We start from the raw sequence: 10,176 nt of genomic DNA on the forward strand, positions 1-10,176 counted from the left end.
AGGGCTGGCTCAGGTTGCTGATTTGGGTAGCCAGATTACACACAAGTTTCCCTACATAATTCACCATTTGAGGAAATATTTGTACACCCTCCTCATCTGTAATGGCAGGCATGTTGGTGATGGCCTCCACCTCACATGAGCTACTTGTACCCATTGCTATATTTACTTGTCTCTCATGTGTGTTATTTCCATTACATAGAATTTCCATTTGTTGTTTGTTTAGCTTTAGCCTAGCAGTTCTGGAGTTTTGTGTAGAAGCACTTCTGCTTAAACTGCTATGTCATTGAGCCGAGTATTTCACCCCGAGGCTGACACCAATTGGCATGGTGCATGGTACCTTGGTTAACCTGATGAATTAAAATAGAGCTGGTCATCAACATATATCCCATCACTCTCTTTGTATAGTCTCCCATACAAGGCTGCAGAAACTCATCATTAATGCAGGCTGCCCTCAGCAGCAAGGTCCACAAGCACAGAGCAAGGTGCTAAAAGTCTGAGCTCCCACAGCTGATGAAATTACAATATTCAAGGGACATTTAAGCAAGCTTATCCGAGATGAATGAGAAAAGTTAGAAGGTGTGCTCAGCATGTGCAAAGTGAAAAAGCAACTTTCAGTAGGTGCTGGTCAGGCATATTTTGATAACTGTCCCCTTCAGCCGTCACCAACCAGAAGTCAGCAAAAACTTATTTTAGACCCTCAAAAAAGATACCAAGTTAAAGCCTTTGGCTGAACAGTGTGTCGCTTAAAAATGCAAGACTGTTTTCTGAAGGCAAAATGCAGACATGCACTTTCCCGTGTAAAGCAAGAGCTTACTGAATTATAAGAACTGATTGTAATGGGGATTTCAAGCTTAGTTATGCTGAATGGATGGAACTCCACAAGAGCAGGTAACAACTGGGGTGAGAAGAAAATGCTCTGACAGACCACTGACTACAGTGGTTTCACTCCTGGTTGTGACTGACCAGACAGATCAGAATCAGGCCCTTGGCATCAAAGGGCACTATAGAAATATACAGAGTTTTTTGAAAAAAATAAAATAAAATAACCCAGACTACTATTAAACATAGGACAGTCATAGCTACGAATTCCCTTCTTTTAGACAAGTGTAAGCAGAGTCAGGATGAGCTCTACCCTGACATCTAGTGGAAAGAATTTCAGAGAGTGTATTTGCATAGGCAGGCCTACCCCATCCCAGGCTGCCGAGCTGTGGGACTGCTTTGTGACAGAAATGACTCAACCTCAGTTGGGTGGTACTTGCTAGACAAGGGACATGGGTTCCAAAACACAGTGAATTGAGAGAGGTTGGGGACAGGTATCTGTGTCTGGTGGTGCAGTCTCCTTGTGGAGCCAGAAGCACCAGTTCCACCCCCTCCTCTCTCCACTGTGGAATGTCAGAATTGATTTTTTTATTCCCTTAAGAATCTAGATACAGGTTACTGAGCTGAACTCACTTTGGGCTAATGGTGCACTAGCACTGGGGCTCCCCTACTATGAGCTGAGATCACTAAGAGTTGAAATCACTAAAGAACTGAAATTACTGAGCTGAGAGCACTGAGTACTGTGCTAACTAGTGGGGGAGCCTGAAGCTATACTGTGGAACACAGCAGCTGGCGGAGTGGAGCAGTTTGTGGGGATGGCTGGAGCGGATCACGACACAGCTGGTGGAGTGGAGTGACTGGCAGAGCGGAGTAGCTGTGGGACGGGTGGAGCGGCCCACAGAGCGAGCGGAGCCACGCAGTTTGCAGGGAGAACTGGAGCAACTCATGGAGCAGAGCAGCTGGTGGACCAGAGCAGTTTGTGAGGATGGCTGGAGGAGCAGAGTGGAGCGGCTGGTAAAGCGGAACAGTTCGTGGAGAAGGAGGAAGCAGAACCCACGGAGAGGCAGGGCAGTTGGCCCCGGACCACATAAGGTGCCCCCTTCTACCCAGGCTGGGGGGAGGGACCTCTACAGATAAACTCTCGAACTCTGGGGTGGCATTGACCAGAGACTTTTGGGTTGTTGGACTTTGGGGTGATTGGACTTAAAACCCTAAGGGGAAAAAGGACAGTGCCAAACGTACTTGGAGGTGGGTTTTTGTTTATGGTTTGTGTTATAAACCCGTTTGTGGTGTTTCTCCAATGCGATGCCGCATTGATTCCTTCCTTTATTAAAAAGATTTTGCTACACTCAGACTCCGTGCTTGCGAGTGGGGAAGTATTGCCTCCTAGAGGCGCCCAGGGGAGTGTGGTATGTGAGTGTCCCAGGCCACTGGGTGAGGGCTCGAGCCGGTTATGCATTGTGTTACTGAAACGGAACCCCTGGATACTGAACCCGGCCCTTGTTGCTGCCAACTCAGAGGGGCAGAAGGGTTACACAAGGAATGGCCAGTTCATATGCCTGATGGGTTTGGCACACTGTGACCCCCTCTTCCCCCCTCCTTCCCCCACAAAAAATCAGATCCCTCTCCACAGCCCTCCCCTTGGGCCTCCTCTTATCTCTGTTCCACATGTGGTAGGTTTGCTTGCAGTTAGTTTGAAATGGAGATGTGGAAAAAGCCCCTCTTATCTTGCAAAACAAAAAAATAATCGAACAGAAAAAACTCTAGACACATGCTCGAAACACTGGATAAAGTTCCTTTCCATGCTTTCCATAATTTGCTGATTATCAGTTTATTGGATACGCAATACTAACCCGTGACTAAAAAGTAAGGCTATGTTTTAGTCACAAGTATTTTTAGTAAAAGTCACAGACAGGTCACAGGCAGTAAACAAAAATTCATGGCCCTTGACCTGTCCGTGACTTTTACTATATATCCCTGACTAAAACTGGGGAGGAGGGGGAGCTCAGATGCATGGCCGGGGGGGGGGGGGCACCACGAGTGCTCCAGGGGGGGAGAGTTGGCGGGGCTGGGGCAGGCTCCCTAGCCATCTCCTGAGCTCCACGTGCTGCCTTTCCTCTGCCCCAAGCCCCGGTTCTACAGCTCCCATTCTCTGGGAACTTTGGCCAATGGGAACTGTGGGGGCAGTGCCTGTGGGCAGAGGCAGACCGTGGAGCTAGGAACTGAGGGAGGGGAGTTCCTGTCGTCCTTCCACCCTGTACCACAACCGAGTCCGCCACGCAAACACCCAAGCTCCTCCTGCTGGGAGGGTGGAGGGGAGCCGAGACTGCCCCACAGGAGCTGGTGCAACTGACCCAAGCCGATAAGGTGGGCCCCGGGCCAGGCATACCAGCCACCGCAAAAGTCACAGAAAGTCACTGAATCCGTGACCTCTGTGGCAAACACAGAGCCTTACTAATAAGCCTTGATCCCATTAATGTGGTACTATGCTATAGATTAGTGGTTCTCAAACTGGGGCCCCCGCTTGTGTAGGGAAAGCCCCTGGTGGGCCAGGCCAGTTTATTTACCTGCCCTGTCCGTAGGTCTGGCCGATTGCAACTCCCACTGGCCATGGTTCACCACTCCAGGCCAACGGAAGCTGCTGGAAGCGGCGGCCAGTACGTCCCTCGGCCCGCACAACTTCCAGCAGCTCCCATTGGCCTGGAGCAGCAAACCGTGGCCAGTGGGAGCCACGATCAGACAGACCTGCGGATGCGGCAGGTAAACAAACCGGCCCAAAACGCCAAGGGCTTTCCCTACACAAGCAATGGCCCCAGTTTGAGAACCACTGCTGTAGATTCAGCCACAAAAATTATCTACAAGGCACAGCACAGTTCATGTAGGAATGAATTCATCTGCTATATTATTTACTAAAATGAAACTACATTATCCTTATCTGAACTCTGTAATATGCAGAGAGGAGATATTTTAAAAAGACAGACAGAATCAGATACAAGTTCTACCTCCATGTTAAAAAAAAAATAAAAAAGTAGCATTGAACAAGCAAGGCAAAGCATGTGCAGAAATGAAGCTATCTACTAGATTTATTGTGGCCAAAAATCATTGTCTATCCTGACATGAACTACAAGGTCTTTGAGAAGCAGATATTCAGAAAGAAAGAAATTGAAGCTCTTGCACACACAAGGCACACTGAAAAGGCAAGACACAGAGAACCCAGTGTGAGATGACAGGGATGCACAGAACGCTACCCCAATAGTGGAAATCAGTTCTAGAGGCTCTATTCATCTGAAAAGAGAAGCAGGTTCCCACACTGCAATAATAATTATTAGGTGCCTATCCATCAAGTGCCTTAGGTCCGCCATGCAGTTGGAATATAAAACAAATCTGGTTGCCATGCTCAATAAAAAAAAAAAAAGTTTTTAAATCTGTTTTAAAAGCAGCTATCGCAACACTAAGATCTAAGGCCTGGAGCAAGTGGAAGCAAAAGTCCATAGAGCTGAAGCCACAGCAGAGGCAAAGATAGATACAGACAGTGCCCAATTTAACTCCAAAAATACCTGGCTTTAAGAGTTAACCCTGCAGATCGCAGAGGGCAAGATGGTACGTCAGGAGTTAGGAGAGCTGGAAGGTATCTTGAACCTAGCCCATTAAATGCTTTAGATGTCAAGACCAACATGACAAACTACTTTTATCAGCATCAAGTCTGCTACACAGTGGTGTTTATTCTATTATCTTGTCAGCTGGTGGCTAAATATTCATTGGAGTGGGCTGAGCTGTCCATTACACTGTATTTTGTACTTTGATGATGAAAGTTAATTTCTGTAAAAGCACAGGCATTTCTGGACGGTTTTTAACACACCAAAAGTTTGTGTATCTGGCTTTTGCATCTAGCTTAACCATTCTCCAAGAGTTTTGAACTTGGGGGCTGGGCGAGATTGTTTTCGTTTGTTTTTTCCCCCTCCTCATATCTATCACTTTCTTTTACTCCCCTGCCTCCTCCCTCCCCCTCCCCCTTTTTTTTTTTTAACAGTGAGGAAAAAAGAGGAAGTAACGTGAAAGAAAGTGGTGATGCAGAAGAGGAGAAAAGAACTTTTACTTTGCCCTCACACTTCCCCCCCTCAATTATTTCCTGTGGGGAAACATAATCGACAGTAAGTGGGAATTTTCCTACTATTCTGAAATGAAAATTTATTTGAAATTTCAAATAATTTAATTTTTTAAAAACTTTTAATTAAAAAACAATTACCATTAAAAGTGTAGCCAAAAAATGACATTTTTCACAAATAGATTCATTTTTGATTAAACATGTATTGCAACAAATACTGGGTCATGGAATATTAGGTACTGGGTCACATGCAAATTTAAAATGTCATGATCTCTTAAAATGTCTTTCATTATCATTTTAAAAAACACTACAATCATGTAAATGTAGGACATTTTACTTATTTTCAGTAAGACATACTTGTTTGCAGAGAGTTTCTCATGCACCATGCACTACCTGCATACACAACGTCACCGTTTTTAATGTAATCACCTGACGAGACCACTTTCTACACAGTCAGTTTTGTTAATGCTGTGGAGACTTGAGTTGTGAGGCTTAATCAACAAACCTCCATCCTGAAAAATGAATCATTTTGTAGTAAGAGAAAAGTTCATGAACACAATCATCAAATCCATATAAATCTGAAAATGAAAATACAAGTGTAAGTACATCTTGCAACAGAAAATGCTAAATGGACAGACTTCTGCCATGTCAACCTCATCTGAATCACCCTCTAAAAAGAAAACCAAATCATGGCCAAGGCAGTGTAGTGATGGTTTTTTTGAAATATGGTTTCATCAATTGTGCTAACGCAAACTAAGATCCAAAGCCGCAGTGTGGTTTTTGCAGCGAGGTGCTTGCAAACAAGCGTTTAAAACTGACATTTAGAAACAAAACATGGGGAACTCACTGATAAGCTTCTTGAATATTTTCAAAGGAAGCAACGGGAATTAAAATTATCGGCACAAATTGTTAGTCAGCCAACTACTTTGAATGATACGGCACAAATGGCATCATATTTGGTTGCATAAGAGAAAATGGCCCATACAGTTGCGAAAAAGCTTATTCTTCCAGCATCTCTGGATATGGTACAAACTAATTTTTGATGCAATGTCTGCTAAAAAATTGAGAAGTATTCCTCTCAGTGATAACATATCTGGTGAATATGTGATTCAGCAGAGCATTTCGAAGGCCAGCTTAGTACTAAGTTACAGTCAGCCAGGGATTTTGCTATCCAACTTGATGAGAGTACTGATATTTCAAATTGTGCAATACTGTTAGTTTATGTGAGGTATGTATGGCAAGATGACTTCAGGGAAGATTTGCTGTGTTGTCTGACTTTACCACAGGAGCACAGATATTCAAAGCCCTGCATGACTATGCCATATTACCACAAATTGGACTGGGTCAATTGCAAAGGAGCAAATCTGACAGGTAGAAATAGCAGAGCTGTGGGGGGAGAAATGATAGTTGTTTGGAATCACTGTTTCGTTCACCGTGAAGCTTTGGTGTCCAAGGGTATTTCTCCAGATCTTATGGCAGTAATTGAAGTAGTGAAAACTGTTAATTTCATTAAAGGAAGCTCAGTGAACAGCAGGCTTTTTGAAGTGTTAGGCTCAGAAATGGGAGCGAAGCATACTCATTTACCATTTCACACTGAAGTCACGGGGCAGGGTGCTTACAAGGTTGTATGAACTCAGGAATTAGATTCACATTTTTTTTTGTTAGAGAAACAGTCTAACTTGACAAATTAGTTTGACAGTGATAGTTGGTTAATAAAGTTGTCATATCTAGCTGACATTTTCTCAAGTTCAGCTCATTTAAATTTGAAGTTACAAGGAAAAGGCAATGATTTATTTCGACATTGAACAGATACAAGCATTCCAAAAGTCATTAGCAGTGTGACAAGCACGGCTGAAAAGTAATTGTCTGAGCTACTACATGTTCCCAACACTGTTACGACACACAGAGGAGAACAGCATCAGTGAGGAAAAAGTGAACGAAATGAAAAGTGTCATACAGTTACATCTCGTTGCTCTGACAGTTTTAATCACTACTTCCTTGCAGAGGGGGTTGAAAATTTGAAGCAAAAGCATTGGGTGAAAGAGCCTTCTGCTTTCGAAAATCCTGAATCAAAGATGGAGCTAAACTTGATGCCAGAGCAAGAAAAAGAGCTGCCATAACTTACCTGTGACAGTGCAACCTACACACCTTAGAGGTGTGGTGCTCTGTCCCATTTAGTGGCATAGAGACCACTCAGAGACAGAGGTGAAATGAGTCTGTGCTACAGCCTTAGCTAACAGCCATGTGGGTTTTATTTCATGCGGTAGAGGTTCATGTACTAAGATCCAAAGGCCCCAGGTTCAATACCAATGGCCAGGATCTGTCAGCATTACAACAGCACACTCAAAACACATTACCACAAATCATTAAATTTGTCATTGTTTCGGATAAGTGTTTTCAAAGAATATCCACTGTTAGGTAAGATTAGTGTTCTGTTGCTGCTACAGGTCACAACTTACATATGCGAACTGAGATTTTCAACTTTGACAAGGCTAACAACAAGAGAAAGAAACCAACTCAACAGTTCATTTGGTACGAGGTAGCACTTTCATCCTGTGATCCAGATTGGAACGTGATCATGAAAAACAGGCAGGCCCACCTGTAGCATTAACTAAGGGAAACTCAACCTGAGCGTCTTTTATTGTATTTAAACTATATTTAAAATTGTTTCACAAGTAATGCTGATGTCTAATTTTAGTTATTACTTGAAGTGAAGTGGTTAAAGCTAGCATGTATTGCCCTTTAATAATAATAGGAGATATGCCAATCTCCTAGAACTGGAAGGGATCTTGAAAGGTCATTGAGTCCAACCCCCTGCCTTCACTAGCAGGACCAATTTTTGCCCCAGATCCCTAAGTGGCCCCCTCAAGGATTGAACTCACAACCCTAGGTTTAGCAAGCTAATCCTCAAACCACTGAGCTATCCCTCCTCCCAACTGTATGAAAACTCAAGTCAGAAGATATTGTTTTGGGTCATGGGGACAAGTGTTCTTCTTCCACTGGGTTATGAGACAAAAAGTTTGAAAACCACTGCTTTATATATCACTAGGAGAGGCATTGATCTCCACTTAGGTGTGGAAGGAAAGGGTAGGGCCTAAGAATTCTGCTAGGCGAAGGTACAGCCCTCTGCGAAGGCTTTAAAGTAATCAAGAAGTATCACATAAAGGCAATACAATTCTGAAGGCAAATGCGGTGCCGTCCATGTATGCACAAACTTGTTGTCAATGGTTACAGGACTAGCTGAATCTCAGACCTCTTTCTGGCCTCTTTGAGAGCACCTCATCAGGTATTAGGCCTTTACCAGTCCTGAGGTGCAATTTCACAGCTCTTACATAGAGGGGCTATATCAACCGTTCTGACCCTGCATATCTGCCTGAGGTTGAGCACCTGTGGTTTCTCCCTTTGGGAGCCCATGACTCAGGGTATACAGCGACCACACAGCCTTCTTAATACAAAAAGGAGATATATTTAGCAACAGGAATAAAGTATTAGAGGGAAAAAAAGGTTCTAAACAAACCAGTCTGCACTCAAGTCTTTCTCTCCTAAATTCTTACCATCCCCTGATGGTAATCTAGGCAGGTGAAACTTCATCAGACATCTCCCAGTAGGGTGCTTAGTTTGCTTCCTCCCCAACAACAGCATCTCTTACGAGTGTATTCCTTTTCATCCTGTCAGACTTCCTTTTTTCTTATACGTCCATAGGCCTTTTTTCTGTCCTGGACAAGACAAATTAGCTGGCCAAATTGTCTGGAGACTGAGGCAACACATGAAAGCTAATGGTTCTGGCATCTTCCCTTAACTGCTCTCAAGGGTTTGCTGAGAGATGTCTACCGTGAGCCATTCTTTTCTTCCCTGCCTGTCTTCCAGTGATATAGTAAACATCCCAATAACCAGACCAGCATACCACATTTGTAAATGATCACAGGATCACTCCGAAGCCATCATGCTTGAGTTAACAAATAGTAACAAATGTTGGAATCACTTAGGTCGTGTTAGGGATCACAAACAGGTTACAAAATTTTGGTCAAAACTGGCCAAATAGTCAAAAATAAAACATGATGGGAACCTCCTGCTTGTGTTTTTCTGGATTTTTTTTAGGAATTTATTGAAGGACTCCCTAAAACATGCTCAAAATCTCTGGCAGCCTAGTGATTGCTAAAAGGATTAGTCCATAGAACCAGAAGGAGATTCATCTATAAATGTATTTTTGACAGATCTTGCAACAGCAGTCTCATACTGAAAGGTTACATTTGTGATCGAAGATAACCTAGAATGACTTCAATGCAATATGCACCTTTTCTGAATTTCATAGGGAAAACATCTACAAACTCTGAGGAAAACTAATCATGCCTCATAGTGCTGAACATGGATTTAAAACCAACCCTATCAATACAGGATTAAATATATCAGCGTATATGCTCACAGAGGTTGTTATTTCTCCTAGACATATACAACTGGTTCCCCATATTGAACCAAATTATGCCTTCTCCAACACAGGGTGAACAAAGTGGGGCATAAAAAGGATAGGCGCACACCCCACAGCACACCCGCTTAGAGAGAGAATCTGCTGCTCAGAGCTGGAGAGAGAACAGACTTCTGCTGGAAGCAGTGGCAGAAATTCTCCAGAGGGAAACGCCTGAGTAAGCCCAGGGCTACACTAGGCCCACGTCCAGACTAACCCGCGGCATCGGTGGGTTAAAATCGATTGCTCGGGGATCGATATATCGCGTCTAGTCTGGACGCGATGTATTAATCCCCGAGCGCGCTTACATCGATTCCGGAACTCCATCAACCCGAACGGAGTTCTGGAATCGACACGGAGAGCCACGGACATTGATGCCGCGCCGTCTGGACGGGTGAGTACCTCGATTTTAGAAATTCGACTTCAGCTACGTTATTCACGTAGCTGAAGTTGCATATCTAAAATCGATTTTAATACCCTAGTCTGGACGTGGCCTTGGAGAAGTGCCGCTTATGCCTGCTGCACAGATGTAAGCAAGAGTCACTTCCCTGTGTGCTCCCCTAGCATTCAGGGTCACTACTGCAGCTAGCCATGAACAGGTGCTTCAAAGACTAGATTGCCATAACTCAGTCTATAACAGGGGTCAGCAACCTTAGGAACGCGGCTCCCAGGAAGCAGCACGGGCCGAGGGATGTGCTGGCCACCGTTTCCTGCTGCCCCCATTGGCCTGGAGCAGTGAACTGTGGCCAGTGGGAGCCGCGATCGGCTGCACCTTTGGACGCAGCAGGTA

The sequence above is a fragment of the Gopherus flavomarginatus genome, chromosome 9 (assembly GCF_025201925.1).
Source record: "Gopherus flavomarginatus isolate rGopFla2 chromosome 9, rGopFla2.mat.asm, whole genome shotgun sequence".
Classification (NCBI taxonomy): domain Eukaryota; kingdom Metazoa; phylum Chordata; order Testudines; family Testudinidae; genus Gopherus; species Gopherus flavomarginatus.